The 19,506-nt window shown below is 41.5% G+C and overlaps 1 protein-coding gene across 2 annotated transcripts in view; it reads right to left on the reverse strand.

Annotated features, from left to right (window-relative positions):
* CPS1 (carbamoyl-phosphate synthase 1) overlaps nucleotides 1-19,506 on the reverse strand; it is a 215,805-nt gene that overhangs the window by 67,608 nt on the left and 128,691 nt on the right. The window lies entirely within an intron of this gene.

Consider the following 19,506-nt stretch of genomic DNA (forward strand, 5'->3'; position numbering starts at 1 on the left):
TTTGGAACCATTGCTCCGTGTCCGCTTCTCTGGAGCAGCAGAAAACAACCTTTCTCCCTCCTCTATGTGACATCCTTTTATATATTTGAACATGGCTATCATATCACCCCTTAACCTCCTCTTCTCCAGGCTAAACATGCCCAGCTCCCTTAGCCGTTCCTCATAAGGCATCGTTTCCAGGCCTTTGACCATTTTGGTTGCCCTCCTCTGGACACGTTCCAGTTTGTCAGTGTCCTTCTTGAACTGTGGTGCCCAGAACTGGACACAGTACTCCAGGTGAGGTCTGACCAGAGCAGAATACAGTGGCACTATTACTTCCCTTGATCTAGATGCTATGCTCCTATTGATGCAGCCCAGAATTGCATTGGCTTTTTTAGCTGCCGCGTCACACTGTTGGCTCGTGTCAAGTTTGTGGTCAACCAAGACTCCTAGATCCTTTTCACATGTACTGCTCTCAAGCCAGGTGTCACCCATCTTGTATTTGTGCCTCTCATTTTTTTTTGCCCAAGTGCAATACTTTACATTTCTCCCTATTAAAATTCATCTTGTTTGTTTTGGCCCAGTTCTCTAATCTGTCAAGGTCGTTTTGAAGTGTGATCCTGTCCTCTGGGCTGTTAGCCACCCCTCCCAGTTTGGTGTCATCTGCAAATTTGATCAGGATGCCCTTGAGTCCATCATCCAAGTCGTTGATAAAGATGTTGAATAAGACCGGGCCCAAGACAGAACCCTGTGGCACCCCACTAGTCACTCTTCTCCAGGATGAAGAGGAACCATTGATGAGCACCCTTTGGGTTCGGTCAGTCAGCCAGTTACAAATCCACTGAGTGGTAGCATAGTCAAGACCGCATTTTACCAGCTTCTTTACAAGAATATCATGGGGCACCTTGTCAAATGCCTTGCTGAAATCAAGGTAGGCTACATCCACTGCATTCCCTTCATCTACCAGGCTTGTAATTCTGTCAAAAAACGAGATCAGGTTAGTCTGACATGACTTATTTTTCAGAAATCCATGCTGACTATTGGTGATCACAGCATTCCTTTCTAGGTGCTCACAGACTGTTTGCTTAATGATCTGCTCCAGAATCTTCCCTGGTATTGATGTCAGACTGACTGGGCGGTAATTATTTGGGTCCTCTCTTTCCCCCTTTTTGAAAATAGGGACAACATTTGCCCTCCTCCAGTCTGCCGGGACTTCGCCTGTTCTCCAGGAATTCTCAAAGATGACTGCCAGTGGTTCTGAGATCACATCTGCCAGTTCTTTTAATACTCTTGGATGCAGTTCATCTGGCCCTGGAGACTTGAATACATCTAAACTAGCCAAGTATTCTTGTACTATCTCCTTAGTTATTCTGGGCTGTGTTTCCTCTGCTGAATCATTTGCTCCAAATTCTTCAGGTCGGGCATTGTTTTCTTTATTGGAGAAGACTGAGGCAAAGAAGGCATTGAGGAGTTCAGCCCTTTCTGTGTCCCCTGTTTGCATTACACGATCTTCTCCTCTGGGTGACCCCACTGTTTCTTTGTTCTTCCTTTTGCTACGAACATACCCATAAAAGCCTTTTTTGTTGCTTTTAACCTCTCTAGCAAGCCTGAGTTCATTCTGTGCTTTAGCTTTTCTGACTTTGTGTCTACACGTGCTGGCTATTTGTTTGAATTCCTCTTTGGTGGTTTCCCCCCTTTTCCATTTTTTGTACACATCCTTTTTTAATCTTAACTCAGTTAAAAGTTCTTTAGATAGCCACCCTGGCTTCTTTAGGCACCTTCCATGTTTCCGTCTCATTGGTATTGCCTGAAGTTGTGCTTTTACTATCTCCCTCTTAACAAACTCCCAGCCATCATGAACTCCCTTTCCTTTTAATATTACTGTCCATGGGATCTCACCCAGCACTTCCCTAAGTTTTATAAAGTCGGCTTTCCTAAAGTCAAGAAATTGAGTCCTACTATGCTTGGCTGCTCCTTTCCGCTGTATAGTAAACTTCAGAAGAGCATGATCACTCGCGCCTAATGATCCTTCCACTTCTACCCCACTAACCAGGTCATCAACATTGGTTAGGACCAGATCTAAAATGGCTGTTCCTCTTGTTGCTTCTCCCACTTTCTGGACAATGAAGTTGCCTGCAAGGCCAGTGAGGAATCTGTTTGACCTTATGCCCTTGGCTGAGTTTGACATCCAGCAAATATCCGGGTAATTGAAGTCCCCCATTACTACTATCTCCCTTCCTTTTGCATGCTTGGCCATCTGTTCCAGGAAGGCATCATCTATGTCCTCTGTTTGGCTTGGGGATCTATAGTAAACTCCCACAATGAGGTCCCTGTTATTCTTCTCTCCCTTAATTTTGACCCAAATGCTCTCACTTTGGCTTTGAGGTTCTAAATCTTGGATCTCTTCACAGGTATACACATCCCTGACATATAACGCCACTCCTCCTCCTTTCTTGTCTGGTCTGTTTCTCTGAAATAGATTGTAACCCTCCATTATTACATTCTAGTCGTGGGACTTATCCCACCAGGTTTCAGTGATGCCTATTGTGTCGTATTTAGTTTGCTGTACCAAGAGCTCAAGCTCATCTTGTTTATTACCCATGCTTTGCGCATTAGTGTACCCATGCTTTGCGCATCTTGAGTATTGTCTGCATTTAAAGAGGGGGCAGATTGGAGAGGGATGAAAGTACTCAGTGCTAGTATGCAGTTTAAATGTTAAGTGTAGGAACCCAAAGTTCAAACCCCACATTTACCTATAAATCCCCTGGGGTAGCAGGAGGCAAGGACCTCTTAGTAATACAACTCTGGCTCCCCATAAACTATTGTGAATTTAAAGTACTCCATGAAAGTGTGGAATACAAAATAAAAATAAAAATAATTGGCTGGTAATAATGGACTTACCTGGCACCAAAATCGCAAACATTTGTCTTTTGAGGTCAAATCTGACATTCAGCCTTGCCAACAGACCCATCAAAACTCCCCAGCTACTTGCCACAAACACTTAATTGTCACAAAGAGTCATTAGATTGCAATGTTATACTCTCCACAGAGAGTACACAGAGATTATAATTACCACTCATGTTACCCTCCTGAAACATTTTATTATTATTTATTAACAATATAAACAAACTTTGTAAAATAATAAAGAAAAACATTCATAAAACATACAAAAATCCAATTCATATATATATAAAACAAGAGTACAAACACTATATTTACCTAGCAGCTTCAAAACACCCCTGACATCTTTAACAATGCATGACTTTGACCCAGCTATGTCCTCTGAGATGGTTGAATCTATTCCAATACGAGCAAAACATATCCATTATCCTAGTATTTTCCATATTTCTCCCCCTCATCCCCAACATGCATCATCTTCCAGACACACGTAAAGAGGTTCTCTCTGCAGCTACCTTCACTGCATGGCTGTGTCCACCTTCAGACACCACCCATTTGGGCATGGTTGCCAAACACCTGCAGCTGCTCCCATACAGCTCCTGAGGACATGCGCAAGCTTTGTGTGGTCATGTGACACACTACATGCCTGCCCCATCAGGTCATGTATGAAGTGGGCCTGTGTGTGAACTACACAAGTATTTTGCTGAAGAAGCATATTGTGCCAGGCAAAGCCCCCATCATCTTGGTGCCTAGGAAGGTTTCAACCGCCAGTTAGCCCACTGCCATTTTAAATTTTCCAACACAAACCATGCACAGCTGTGCGGCTGGCTGTATAAACCCACAAGAGTCAGTGTGTCACTGTCAGTAAGCTAAGGGCTTGGATGTGAAAGATGGATATGAACGAGTTCAGTGCTAACTTGTGGAATACATTAGATACATACTTGTGAAATGTATTAGAAGTGCTTAATTCTCACTTCCTGGTTGGCGCCTCCGGCAAATGGCGGATTCCCTCTGAGCTCCGGAGGGACCAGCTCCACGAGATCGGGTCCTGCTCGCTGCAGCAAAGCGGGGACCCCTAAAAATCACAGGCGGGTGAAGCCTGTGAGCGTGGGACTCAGCGGGCACCATTTGCGCCCCCCCGAACCGCGAAAAGAGCCTTTTTAAAGGCTTCGGAACGGATCGGAGTGAGCGGCGCGGTGCTGAGAGTCGACTGCTTCTTTCGTGGAGTGAAGCTGCGCAGCTGTGGCCGGAGAGCGCTGACTTTTTCCTGAACAATTGGACTTTAAAGCATCTACCCGTGAGTAGGTTCATTGAACTAATTTGAAGAACAAATTCGACAAATTCGGTACCGAAAGGGGAAGGTATAAACAGGAAGTCTGTTTCCTGCTTGGCAGGGGGTTGGACTCGATGGCCCTTGTGGTCTCTTCCAACTCTATGATTCTAAGTCTGCCTTTCCTGCTTGTAGATAGATCAAAGCAAAGAGACTTTAAAGCGGAAACCTGGAAAGACTTTTGTGCAAAGGTTTAAAATCCAACACCAAAAAGTGGTTTCCCCCCCCAGTCGGCAGGAGCGGAGGGGGAAAGATTTAGACTTTAAATACCTGCGTGAAAAGGGGGAAGAAAGTTATATGCACTGCTTCAAAACCCTGGGAACGGACTGCTTTAAATGGGGAGAGCCGATCAGTGGAAAGCCTTATCAAACTAGAGTGAAAGTTAAAGACGTTTAAATCTCTGCAAGAGAGATACAGTGTTTCTGGACTTCTTCTGACTCTTCTGATTTTAAAGTAACTTTTTTACGATCTTAAAGTAACTTTCAGGGACTGTGTAACTGTGGCATTGAGTGGCTGGAGGGACTTGTAAGATTTACAATTGTTTAAAGAGTTGCAATTTGAAGCTGTCCCCCTAGAGGAACATTGACATTGTTGCAATAGTAACTACGCCACTGGAAAATTCCCTTTCACAACAAATCTCTCAGGCGTGGGACGGACCTTGGAATGGCAGATGGAAAGGGAAAACTAGACCCAGCATATAATACCAGGTCTGGAAAAACATATCGGACTGATACCACACAGCAGAGAAGGGCCTCAACATCTGGAGCACCAGGAGGAGCTGCTGCTACGCAGACTAAATTAAAAGTTATGTCATCTGAAGATGCATTGACTCAGGCGCTCAGTAAAATTAATGACTCTTTGGAGTATTTAGCAAAACAAGTAGCAGAAATGAATAAACAAGTGGCCGAGACTAATAAACAGGTGGCTGAGGCCTCAGCAAAAATTGATTTGAATACTACAAGTATTAATGATTTGGGGGGGAAAGTGAACTCTAACACACAGTCTATTGAAAAATTACTCGAGGAATCGGCCATGACCAGGAAAATAGAGGAAGAAGCTAAAGAAATTGCTTCTGCTGTTCAAGAGAAGATACTACCTGTACACAGAAAATTGGAGGACCACGACCTGACATTGTCTATGATAGAATTACAAGGGAGGGAGAAGAATTTGAGAATCAGAGCGATACCTGAAAGTGAGAAGGGGAATTTGGTGGACTTTCTTACAAAGGAATTTACAGACTTTTGGCAAGAAGACTTGGGGAAAGAAGAATTTAAGATTGTGAGTGCATTTAGAATTGGAACACGACAGAGGAAAAATAAGGTAAGAGACTGTTTGATTACCTTTCGAACAAAAGAAGAAAGAGATAAAATTTTAAATCTGCACTACCAAAGAACTTTGGAAATTGAAGATTAATTTGTGGAGATCTTTAAGGATATCCCTAAACAAATTTTGGACATTAGGACCTACTATAGAGAACTTGTTGCCCTACTAAGGAAAAACAAAATACCCTTCAGGTGGGAATTTCCCCAAGGCCTATCTTTTAAATATAAAGATAGGAAAATAAGAATAAGAACGGTGAATGATAAAGACAAGTTTCTGAAAGATCACGAAGAACACCTACAGAAAGAAGCGGAGTCGGGAGAAGAACCAAAAACACTGGAAAAAGGAATCTTGGGCATAGTAAATTTGCCATTTGGTCTCCCTAGTCCAGAGAAAGAGACACTACCGACAGAAAAAGAACAACTACTAGGTGCCGTTGGAGGTAAGGCAAAGTAACCTCATCATGGCTCTGCAACTTCTAAGTTAGAATTGTAATGGTCTTAATTCCCCTCAAAAGAGAAAAAGTGTGTTTCATATACTAAAAAAAGAACAATTGGACCTGATTTGTCTACAAGAAACACACATAATGAGGCTACACAGGAAATTACTTATTAATAAAAGATTGGGACAAGAGTTTGTTTCATCGGACAAAGTTAAAAAAAGAGGAGTAGTAATATATGCAAAGGAGAGACTTTTACCGAAATTAATCTTCAAAGACGAACAAGGAAGATATTTGGCAATTGAAATTCAATTCCTTTTTTTTTTTTTTAATAAATATTTATTAAGGTTTTTAAATATAAATGCACACATAATAAACAATCTTACTTCTTTCACAACAATTTCATCACTTCTTTGGGCTCCCTCACGTCTCCCGCTCCCATTTACATCGTTAAAAAAAAATTTTTTCCAAACAAATTATCAACTTGTTTACAATCTCATGTCCACTCATTCACATATAATCTAGCGCTTCTTCCAAAAATTTTTATATTTTCTTTAGTCTCACTTATCATCAAATTTAAATCTAGTTTAGTGGTGACCAGTTTTTTATAATCTAGCATCCTTCTTAACATTCAACCAAATTACAATGTTTTTGTAGATACATCTTGAATTTCTCCCAGTCTTCCTCCAACTTCTCTTCTCCCAGATCACGGATTCTGCCGGTCATCTCGGCCAGTTGCATATAGTCCATCAGCTGCATCTGCCACTCTTCCAGTGTGGGTAGATCTTGAGTTTTCCAGTTTTTTGCGATGAGAATCCTTGCTGCCGTTGTTGCATACATGAAAAATGTTTGATCCTTCTTTAACACCTTCTGGCCGACAATGCCCAGAAGAAAGGCCTCTGGTTTCTTTGTGAAGGTATACTTAAATACCTTTTTCAGCTCATTATATATCATTTCCCAGAAGACCTTCACCTTAGGGCATGTCCACCAGAGGTGAAAGAATGTTCCTTCATTTTCTTTACATTTCCAACATTTATTATCAGACGAATGGTATATTTTGGCAAGTTTAACTGGGGTCATGTACCATCTATATATCATTTTCATAACATTTTCCTTCAAAGCATTACATGCAGTGAAGTTCAGCCCAGTGGTCCACAACCTTTCCCAGTCCTCAAACATAATGTTATGCCCAATGTCCTGTGCCCATTTTATCATAGCCGATTTAACCATTTCGTCTTGTGTATTCCACTTTAGCAGCAAGTTATACATTCTAGATAATACCTTGGTCTTTGGTTCTAACAATTCTGTTTCTAACTTCGATTTCTCCACCTGGAACCCTAACTTTTTGTCATTTTTAAAAACTTCTTTAATCTGAGCATAATGTAACCAGTCTCGCACCTTATCCTTCATTTTCTCCAAACTCTGCAATTTCCAATTGTCTCCATCTTTTTCTAATATTTCCCAATATTTTGGCCATTTGGCCTCCATATTGGGTCTTTTTTGGGCCTTAGCTTCCAGAGGTGAAAGCCACCTTGGAGTTTTATTTTCCAATAAGTCTTTATATTTTGTCCAGACATTAAACACTGCTTTCCTGACAATATGGTTCTTAAAGGCCTTATTGATCTTAACTTTGTCATACCATAAATATGCATGCCAACCAAAAGCATTGTTAAAACCTTCCAGGTCCAACACGTCAGTGTCTTCGAGAAGTAGCCAGTCTTTTAGCCAGCAAAAAGCTGCGGCTTCATAGTACAACTTTAAGTCTGGCAGGGCAAAGCCCCCTCTTTCTTTCGCATCTGTTAATATCTTAAACTTAATTCTGGGCTTTTTGCCCTGCCAGACAAATTTAGATATATCTTTCTGCCACTTCCGGAAGCACTCCGTTTTGTCCACAATCTGTAATGTTTGAAACAAAAACAGCATTTTTGGCAATACATTCATCTTAATAGCAGCAATTCGGCCTAACAAAGAAAGCTTCAATTTTGTCCAACTATCCAAGTCTCTCTTAATTTCAGACCAACATTTTTCATAGTTATCCTTGAATAGACTCAGGTTTTTTGCTGTTATGTTTACCCCTAGGTACTTTACCTTTTTAACCATAGTTAATTCTGTTTCTCTCTGAAACCGTTCTGACTCTATGTCTGTCAAGTTTTTTCCCAACACTTTGGTTTTCTGTTTGTTTAATTTAAATCCCGCCACCCGACCAAAGTCCTGTATCAATTGTAATACTCTTTTCGTACTAGATTCTGGCTCCTGCAGGGTCAAAACTAGGTCATCTGCAAAAGCTTTAAGTTTGTATTGTTTCGCTCCGACCTGAATCCCTTCCACCAACCGGTCCCCTCTAATCATATTCAAGAGCACCTCCAGAACCGAGATAAATAACAAAGGGGAAATCGGGCAGCCTTGTCGTGTTCCTTTTTCAATTTTGAACTCTTCTGTAACCACATTGTTAACTATCAGTTTGGCCTTTTGTTCTGAATATATTGCATCAATCCCATTCTCAAACCCCCGTCCCACTCCCATTTCTTTCAAATTTCCCTGAAATTCAATTCCAAGGAGAGAAATTTTTGATAGTAGGAATTTATGCACCGAACGAGGGGAAATCTGAATTCTTTAAGAAGCTGCATGAGATCTTACTGGACCATTTAGACTATAATCTTATCTTGATGGGGGATATGAATGGAGTAGTATCTACAAATATGGACAAGGCACAAAGACAGGTAGTTACCAAAGATGGTAGACTACCAAAAACTTTTTTTGAAATGACTGACAATATGGATTTGGTGGACATTTGGAGAACAAAGAACCCTCTGGGAAGCGAGGGAACCTTCTTTTCTGAAGCCAAGATGACATGGACTAGAATTGACCAAATATGGGTAACTAGAGGAATGGCCCCAAAGATAAAGAAAAGTGGAAATCTGCCCCAAAACTTGCTCCGACCATAATGCTGTAAAGATGGAAATGAAATTAATAGCAACTGGATCCTTCAGATGGAGAATGAATGACACCTTATTTAGAGACGATGAAATTTATAAAAAGGCCCAAAAAATCTTGAAAGATTACTTTGAAATAAATTTGAATACTGAGGTCGAAAAAAGAGTAATCTGGGACGCGAGTAAAGCCATGATGAGAGGGTTCTTGATACAACAGAATGCAATTAAGAAGAGAAGTCAAAATGAAAGGAAAGACAAAATTTTGGAAAAAATAAAAGAAGGAGAGAGGAAATTGAGAGCAAAACCAAAGTCCCAGGAGATTTTGAGAGAAATAAAATTATACCAAACACAATATATGGAATTGATGAATCAAGAGATAGAATGGAAAATCAAACAAATGAGACAAAAGACTTTTGAATCAGCGAATAAATGTGGGAAACTGTTGGCCTGGCAAATGAAGAAAAGACAAAAATTAAACACTATTACAAACTTAGAGGTGGAAGGAAAAAATATACATAACCCAGCGGAGATCAGAAATTGCTTTCAGAAATATTTTAAGCAACTATATTCACAAGGGCCACAGAAAGAAATGGACATAGAACGGTTTCTAAAGACAAATGGATTACAAAAAATCTCTCAAGAAAGTAAACTGATGTTGAACTATAAAATATCAGAACAGGAAATAGAAGGTGCCATCCAAAGTATGCAATTGGGCAAGTCTCCAGGACCGGATGGGCTGACTTCCAGGTACTATAAATCATTGAAGGAGTGTTTATTACAGCCTTTAAAGGAAGTCTGCAATGAAATTATGGAAGGGAAGAGGGTGCCAGAGTCACACTTATACCGAAAACAGAGACTGAAAAGACTCAACTTAAGAACTACCGCCCTATATCGTTGCTAAATGTGGATTACAAATTTTTTGCTGACATTTTGGCAAAAAGATTGAAAAAAGTATTGATGGAAGAGGTTCATAAAGACCAAGCGGGCTTTCTCCCGGGAAGACATCTGTCAGACAATTTGAGGAATATAATAGATATTCTGGAAAAATTAGCAGTGAACATAAATACTAAAGCAGTTTTGATATTTGTGGATGCGGAGAAAGCGTTTGACAATATTTCTTGAAGTTTTATGAAAAAGAACCTACAGGGGATGGGGGTAGGACAAGGTTTTGAAAATGGTATAGGTGCAATATATTCTGAACAGAAAGCTAAATTAATTGTAAATAATGTGGTTACGGAAGAATTTAAGATAGAAAAAGGGACACGACAGGGGTGCCCAATTTCTCCATTGCTTTTTATATCGGTCCTGGAGGTCCTGTTAAATATGATTAGAAGGGACCGGTTGGTTAAAGGTATACAGGTTGGAGTTAAACAGTACAAACTGAGAGCATTTGCAGATGACCTAGTTTTGAGGTTACAGGAGCCAGAATCTAGTACTAAAAGGGTTTTAGAACTAATTCAAGAATTTGGTCATGTGGCAGGATTCAAATTGAACAAGTCAAAAACGAAGGTTTTAGAGAAAAATTTAACATCAGTTGAAAAAGAAAGGTTTCAGAATGAGACAGGTCTGACTGTGGTTAAGAAAGTGAAATATTTGGGGGTTAATATGACTGCAAAAAATGTGAACTTATTTAAAGATAATTATGAAAAATGTTGGACAGAAGTGAAAAAAGATTTAGAAATATGGTCAAATTTGAAACTTTCCTTGTTGGGTCGAATTGCAGCTATAAAGATGAATGTATTACCTAGAATGTTGTTTTTATTTCAAACATTACAAATTGTGGACAAGATGGATTGTTTCAAGAAGTGGCAGAAAGATATCTCTAGATTTGTCTGGCAGGGCAAAAAGCCCAGAATAAAATTTAAAATATTAACTGATGCAAAGGAAAGGGGGGGATTTGCCCTGCCGAACTTCAAACCTTATTATGAATCAGCAACATTTTGCTGGTTGAAAGAATGGCTACTTCTTGAAAACACAGACATTTTGGATTTAGAAGGTTTTAACAACGCTTTTGGGTGGCATGCATACTTGTGGTACGACAAGGTTAAAGTACATAAAGCATTCAAAAATCATATTGTCAGAAAGGCATTGTTTAATGTTTGGATAAGATACAAAGACTTATTGGAAAATAAAACTCCAAGGTGGTTGTCACCAATGGAAGCGAAAGCGTTTAAAAGACTCAATATGGAGGCTAAATGGCCGAAATATTGGGAAATTTTGGAACAAGAAGGTGATAAATTGAAATTGCAGAATTTTGAGAAATTAAAAGATAAAGTGCGAGATTGGCTTCATTACCATCAGATAATGGAGGCTTTTAAACTGGACAGAAAAATCAAAATTGGAAACAGAATTGTTAGATCCTAAAACTAAGAATTTGTCAAGGATGTATAACTTGCTGTTGAAATGGAATACTCAAGATGAAACAGTTAAATCTGCTATGATTAAATGGGCACAAGATGTTGGACATAATATTATGTTTGCTGACTGGGAACAGTTATGGACCACCGGTATGAAATTTACGGCATGTAATGTCTTAAGAGAGAATATTATGAAAATGATGTACAGGTGGTACATGACCCCAGTCAAGCTTGCAAAAATATATCATTTACCCGATAACAAATGTTGGAAATGTAAAGAGACTGAAGGTACATTCTTTCACCTTTGGTGGACGTGCCCAAGGATTAAGGCTTTCTGGGAAATGATCTATAATGAACTGAAAAAGGTATTTAAATATACCTTTCTTAAGAAACCAGAGGCCTTTCTTCTGGGCATGGTCGGCCAATTGGTGCTAAAGAAAGACAGAACTTTTTTTATGTATGCAACAACAGCAGCAAGAATACTTATCGCGAAGTGCTGGAAGACGCAAGATCTACCCACTCTGGAAGAATGGCAGATGAAGGTGATAGACTATAAACATTAGGAAGAACTTCCTGACAGTAAGAGCTGTTTGACAGTGGAATTTGCTGCCAAGGAGTGTGGTGGAGTCTCCTTCTTTGGAGGTCTTTAAGCAGAGGCTTGACAACCATATGTCAGGAGTGCTCTGATGGTGTTTCCTGCTTGGCAGGGGGTTGGACTCGATGGCCCTTGTGGTCTCTTCCAACTCTATGATTCTATGATTCTATGAAATGGAAAACCACTCGGACTCATGCTTTCTAGGCGCAGGAAAAGTGAAATGCGGACAAGCCCTAAGCCAAGGTATTTATGTACCTTTGCAGAAACATGCGGTATCTGAAAGCAGGGCATTGAGAAAAGCAGCCTTTTAATGTATTTTTGCCCCAAACTAGTGCATATTCAGCGTCATAGGGAGAGCAGGTTCCCATAAAGAGTGAAGTAATATCATGGAATTGCTTCCCCACTGAACTAAACAGAGAATGTTGTGTTGGAAACCCCTTCTTGCATGTAGGTCCCAGCTCTCCAGTACAGGAACAGAACTGTAAAACTAGGTGGGGGTTGGACTCGATGGCCCTTGTGGTCTCTTCCAACTCTATGATTCTATGATTCTATATGGGACTGGCAGAAATGACCGGCAGAATCCGAGACCAGGGAAAAGAGATGGTGGAGGAAGATTGGAAGAAATTCAAAGACTATCTGCAGAAGTATTATAAAATTAATGGACATTAGTGTGATGTTGGATAAAAATTAAGTGGTTACCAGCTGTAACGTAGAGGTTGAACAATAAGATATGATAAGTTATAACAAGTTATAATAAGGATTTGCTGAACTAAGAATCTGAACGGGAATACAAAAGGGGGAGGTGAGAGGAGTTCTGGGAAATAAGTTAATGGAAATTATATTTGTTTTAATTGTTCTTTTTTGCTTTTGTATTTTTGTGTTTTTTTATTATTTTTTTGGGGTGTATGTTTATTTTTTGTATTAATTGGAAACTCTAATAAATATCATTTTTTAAAAAAATAGAAGTGCTTAATTCTGGCTGAATTGCACTTTACTTCTCTCCCCCCCACACACACCTCCATCAATCACCCCCACCTTTTCAGAATGGAGGGTTTTTGTTATTTAACCTTCTATTTGGGCTTGTTACAAAGATTTAAAGCTTAAGGCCAATTCTCCACTAAAAATGTGCATACAAATAGGTGGCATTCCCACACTGAACACAGCCTCAGGTTGCAACCTGTTGGTGGACCAATGACTAGAAGCTGTTACTCTCTCTAGTTACTTCCAAATGCAAGCAACAGGTGCAAATACTTGGAAGGGTTTCTATTATATATTTTTTCACTTTACCTTGTCAATCTAAATTTTGGTCTCTCTTCTCATCAGCTTGCTGCCTTGCCATCTTTGGCCTTCTGCTGAACTAAGTGCTTTCCTCCAGCTCTCCTTATGCATTTTTCATCTCCTCAGTTCCTGTTTCTCCTGTGCAAACCACACACCACACATACCTATTTCTTCTATGGCCTCTACCCATCACTCTGATAAACCTTCTGCCTCTGTTCAGTTTATTGGCAGCTCAGCTTTAGTGAAACCACAACAAGCCCCCACCCCTCTGCACAAACACAAACTGCTTTTGGATCTCATGGTTAAGAGCATTATTGGTTAGCTTGCCTAATGCATCAATATCTTTATGTGTAAGCAAGCACTGGCTCTGGAAGGAGAATTTGACAAAACACTGTTTTCTGAAAGAGGACCTTTGAATTTATTATGCTAGAAGGAGAAGAAAAGCTCCCTTGGTCAGGCCAAAGTTCCATGCAGCCCAGAATCCCACAGAGGCCAACCAAATACCTCCAAGAAGCATATTCCTTGCACACTGGAGTGGGAATGAAAATGTCAGGGAACGTTTTTAAAATGGCAATATAGGGAAATTTGCCAAATGAAACAAAGGTGTGCCAAAGTGCCTGCAGGAGATGCTCAGGCCAACCTTTTGCAATCTGGAATGGCTGGACTTTAATGAACCAAGTCAGAAGGTTGGAAAATGAAGGCTAGAAGTTCCTGGCTCTGGGCATCCAGAAGCAACAGCATTGTGTTCCTTTGTAAAAGCATCAAAGGGCTACTGGAAGTCTATGGAATATACTATGATAAAACCAGTGTTGGTCTTGGTTAACCTTGATCTTGGGAGGCTAAGCAGGGTCAAGCTCTACTTGCACTTCTTAGAGAGTGTCTTGGAATATTAGGTTCAACAGAATGGAGATTCAGTTGCTACAAATGGAGTTTAGTTGAAGAGAGTGTGGTTGTTGAATGTGGGGCTGTACCATTTCAGGCTGCAGCTGAAATGTAAGGAACTGCCTGCCTGGAGTAAATGAGCATCTTCAAGAAAAAGGTTTTGCACAGCCCCTGAAAATTAGCACCCCAAGGTTCTCCTTTTTCCTGAGATGCTAGTTTTCTGGAGGCATGTTTTTTTTAAAATAATAATATGTGGGGATATATTCAAATCCCTTCTCCTGCCGTTTGAAATGCAGCAGCCCTGGGAACAGCCCCAGATATTGTTTATCTGAACAAGCTTTACGAGGAGCACTTGAAGGAGCTGGGTATGTTTAGCCTGGAAAAGAGAAGACTGAGAAGAAATATGATAGCCGTCTTCAAATACCTTAAGGGCTGTCACGTGAAAACATGCTTCCCCTGCTCCTCCTACTCTGGAGGGTAGGACTCGAACCCATGACTTCAAGCTACAAAAAAGGAGATTCCGACTAAACCTGCGGAAAAAACTTTCCGGCAGTAAGTGCCATTCAGCAGTGGAAGAGACTCCCATGAGAAGCGGTGGACTCTCCTTCCCTGGAGGTTTTTAAGCAGAGGTTGGAGGGTCATCTGTCCTGGATGCTTTAGCTGAGATTCCGGCAGTGAATGATTATTTGCCCAACTCTTTCTTGTGCTCTCACACACTAAAATGAAGTGTACAATTAAAATAACATATTAAACTTGCTTGTTAGACAGTAAGTAGCTACAAAAAAGAAGACAAAGGGAAAGAAGGTAGGAATAAAAATTAAACTGAATATAGTTTAGAGCAGAGATGGGGAACCATTTTTGTTTGAAGTCTGCCTTCCAGCAGAGGAGGAGACCAGACCAGGGTAAACCTTCATCAAGCACATTGTATCTACAGGGTTAAGGAAACACCTATAATGAAGAAGAGAAGTCTCCTATTTGATGATTACAAATTATACTTGCCGCTGTATACTATGCTCGATCCTTGAAGCACAGGGCAAGTAAAAAAGGACAGAATTCTTAAAATGATTAAAGAAGCAGGAAACCAGCTGGGAAGCAGTTGGATCATTGTATGTCAAGGAAGTGAAAGGTGTGCTATAAGAGTATAAAGAAATTGCAGAAAAGTGCCTTTCTTTTCAGCAGAAGGCAGAGCGCAGGCAGCTGTGCCTCAACTGGCATTTTCAGGAAGGGGGGGCGGAGGAACTAAGGCAAACAGCGGTGATAAGAGATTAAGAGTCCAGCTGGCATTGATCAGGGAGTGCTTAAAGATCCCACATGTGAAATTGCTGATCTTCTATCAAAAATATTTAACTTATACCAGGGGGTTGGAAACTGGCCAATATAATGCCAATTTTTAAAATGTGCCATCTGGTGGAAACCAGGAAATGGGGCTGCAGAGTGTCCCAGGTAAACTGGTAGAAAGTATTACAAAAGGCAAAATTATTAAGGACAAATCTTGCTGAGAAATATGGCTTCCAGAAAAGTAAGCTCTGCCTCACTAACATTTCAGAGTTCTTTGGAGTGTCAATGGGCAAGAGGATGGGGTCACCAAACTGGACTATGACTACACTAAAAATAGCAAACTTCACCAACAAACCAACTCCTCGAGGCATCATTTATCTGGACTTTGAATAGCTTTGGATAAAGTCTTGCATCTCTTACTAACTGGTTAAAAGAACAGGAAACAGACTACATATAAATAAATGATTTATTTGGTTTATTTGCAGAACAAAACTTTCTTGTCTCCCCTACAACCTTACTCATGCCCTCAAAATCTGCTCCAGAGGGTGGCACTCCAGCAGGAAGATGAGACAGGGAAGCACTATCGCATGAGTGGAGCTTTGCTTGCAGAGCACTGAATACAACCAGTGCTATTTTTCTAGAAAAACAGATGTTGAAATTCACCATGAACACCACTGCCTTGTATAATGGCAATGGTGCCCACCTGAGAGGTGCTGGAACTGAGTCCTAACCTGCACCACCTAAAATGCCTTAGTTCAACATTCACAGAGTTTCCATGAAAGCTGACTTCTATGATCTTACCCTCATCTCAGACATGTCTATGACAAATGTACTTTGGGGCATGTCTTTCACAGACTTTGAAACTCCCATTGTTCTAGGCGCATTTTGCAACAAGGAATTTCATTAATGCAAGCAGTTTCTGAGCTCTGGGCACAATACTGTGCCAAAAATATTGGATTAAAACTGCTACATCTGGAAGGAAAGAAGGACCTTTTCTGCCTCCCCACTTCCAGCCACTCTCTGAAGACCCTCTGAAGAATATTAGGGAGGGGGGCAGGGAAAGTATGGCTTTGTTTTTTGCAGTCTACAGATGAGGACTAGACCATGTGAAAAATGAACATAAGATTTTAGCTGCAGTTCCTTCATTTTCAGCTTTGTATATAAAAAGCGTGCCTAGACACTCCGCTGCAGCACCACCTGGTGTTAAGGTGCCATTTAGCTCCTAGCTTTCGTATCTCAGTTTCTAACACTGGTCTTTCATAACAGTCAAGGTGGTATTATTGCATCTGTTTTTGCCATTGGGAAACGAGGCATAAGCTGCCCTATGCGGAGTCAGATCATTTGTCCATCTCTCACTCAGAATTGCCTATAGGCAATGACTCTCCGGGATCTCAGGCAAGTGGTCTCTTCATACCCTGCTTCCTGTAGTATATAAAACAATGCTAACGAGACAGCAGCAAAAAAATAGGCTGCATGGTTATTGCATGCATCCACACCCATTGCCTCAAAATCACGTTCACTATTCTTTAAAGCACACTGCCCAACACTTCCTTAAGAGGTAGTGATAAAGGACCCCTGGATGGTTAAGTCCAGTCAAAGGTGATTCTGGGGTTGCAGCGCTCATCTTGCTTACAGGCCGAGGGAACCAACATTGGTCCACAGACAGCTTTCTGGGTCATATGGCCAGCAGGACTAAACCGATTCAGGTTCAATGGGACACCGTGATGGAAACCAGAGCACACGTAAACACCGTTTACCTTCCCGCCACAGTGGTACCTATTTATCCACTTGCACTGGTGTGCTTTTGAACTGCCAAGTTAGCAGGAGCTGGAACAGAGCAACGGGAGCTCACCCCGTGACAGGGATTTGAACTGCCGACCTTCCAATCGGCAAGCCCAAGAGGTTCAGTGGTTTAGACCATAGCGCCACCTATATTCTGTAAGAGGACCTTGATCCAACAAAAATGCCTACCAGAACCACCACACCAGAGCAAGCACCCAGTCTCCCGCACACTCGCCACAACAGCCCACACCCACCCTGGCTGCCTTTCAGGCCTTCTATAGACCAGATGTCCCAGACGTGTCCGCAGGCACACCTCAAAGTTCTTCCCAACAGTCCTGCACCAATGCTCAGGCTGGTAAAGCTGCCACGGAACTAGGGAGGCAGATGGACTCAGCCCCCCTGTCCCCATGGCCATCCTGCCTGGTTTGACATTCTCTTTTGCACTGGAGATGCCAGGGACTAGAATAATTTGTATCTACAGCATGTGCTCCACGCACTGAGCTGTAGCCCCTCTCAATCGATGCTCTTCAACAGGACGGGTCGACTTACTCAACCAACTGCTCAAAGTGGGAAGGGCAGGGAGAGAGATTCTTCCTGTTCCAGTTTCACTGTGGTCTCTCCCCCCCCCGCCCCACCTCCTACATTCTCTGGCCTCCTGAGTACCTTCTCTTAAATTTTATAAACACACACAAATACCCTTCAAAAAGCCTCATAAGGTTAAATTCACTTAATTCCAACCCGTAACTAAATTCAAAGCCCTGACATTCTAAGAGGCAGTGATTAACGTCTTTTATACAGTTCTACTCCCAATATTTGCCTGCACAAAATGACAGTTTGAAGTTTTCGAGCAGGAGAAAAATTGTCTTCCAGCTAGACAATCAACCTTTTTACGCACTGCCATAATCATTTAATGGTTAGGCAGTGCTGCTCACTTCCTAACAAAATGAAGTCTCTCGTGTTTTCCTGTTTATAAACAATATAAACTATTCCCCCTGTGCTTTCCCTCCCTCCTGTTTCAGCTGCTTCTAGTGTAGATTTTTGTTGCTGTGGGGTTTTTTCTTTTTTTGTTTAAATTTCTACCCTGTCATCTCTGAAACTCCATCCACTGACGCTTCTTTTTCAATAATAAATGATAAAAGGAAATGGAATAAATTCCCCTTAATGAGGAAATTTTCACCTGGCACAGAGGAACTGGGGAAATCTATTAACTGACTCAAGGAATGCCTGCAGCATCGCAATTACCCGGGGAGCCAGAACGCTTCAGTACGGTCCTCTCTTCCACTTGACTGGCTTTCATCTGATCTACTGGCTCATGAGTAATACTAAACTAGTGTGTCTTTGGAAAGCACCCTCTCTAATATGCAACTGAGCAGTCTGCTACCTGAAGGGCTTTGCAAAGTTATTACCACGTAAGGGAGGAGGCACTGCAGAAACAGGCACACCATCAGGTAGTCAAGTCCACGCACCCCCTTTAGCAAATAGGAATGCAGCACCTCTAGGCCACCACAGGCACAAGCAAACACCACAGAAGGCATATAATATGAAAGATGCTGCTTGGACATATGGGGCACCTGCTCTTCTCACAGGGACGTATTTCACTGGTTGACGCTTCAGTTCAACAGCCATTCCCTCTCTTGCGGAATCCGTGCCAAACTATCATTCACAGATTTACCATGACAGCTGAACTGGTGCAACTGGAGGTGGTGGTACAGACAGGGCCCAAAGCAAGGGTGGGGAACTGTATTCAGCCTGAATTCCCTTCTGGGAATTCTCCAGGGGCCACATATCCACCTCTGCCCTCTGTCCAGGCAAGTAAGAAGCAACTGCACATTCGAGCCAGGCAAACTTACACAAGGAGGGTGTAAAGCAGGCAATGTCAGGGGTGTGGCCTGGGAGGGTGTGTGCCTTGGGGGTCAGATAGAGAGGCCCAGAAAACCACATTTGGCCCAGGGCTTGAGGTACCCCATCCCTAGCCTAAAGGATCTAAAACAGAACCTACCTGTGGCACATGGATGCTGCCTCCTTCAGTACAATTCTGCCCATCTACCGGACTCTTCCTGCTGCTCCTCCTGAGCTCCTTGGGTTCCAGTTAGGTGGAAGAGTAATAAATGTGAAGCAGGGAGTGTGAATGGAAAACGCAAAAACTTCGCTTGTGAGTGGAGCCCATCAGAGAACTGTCTTCCCTTGGGTTCAGTCAGGGCCAATCCACATCTACCTTTCCTCTTAAACCTCAATCAAAGCAAATGTTAATCTGCAGAAAACCCAAACTGATGTTTGTTCCAATTCCACTTTAAAGAGCAGGTTTTTTGCAGGGAAAACTCAGGGCAAAAAAAATCAAAAAGCACTCAGACTTACAGCATTAAAGTGCAGACTTCTGCCTGGAAAGAGCAGGGCAAAAGGAAAGTGTGGATAAGCCCCAATCGGTGTGATCTATT

This window comes from Podarcis erhardii, assembly GCF_964252035.2.
Source record: "Podarcis erhardii genome assembly, chromosome: 1".
Lineage (NCBI taxonomy): Eukaryota > Metazoa > Chordata > Lepidosauria > Squamata > Lacertidae > Podarcis > Podarcis erhardii.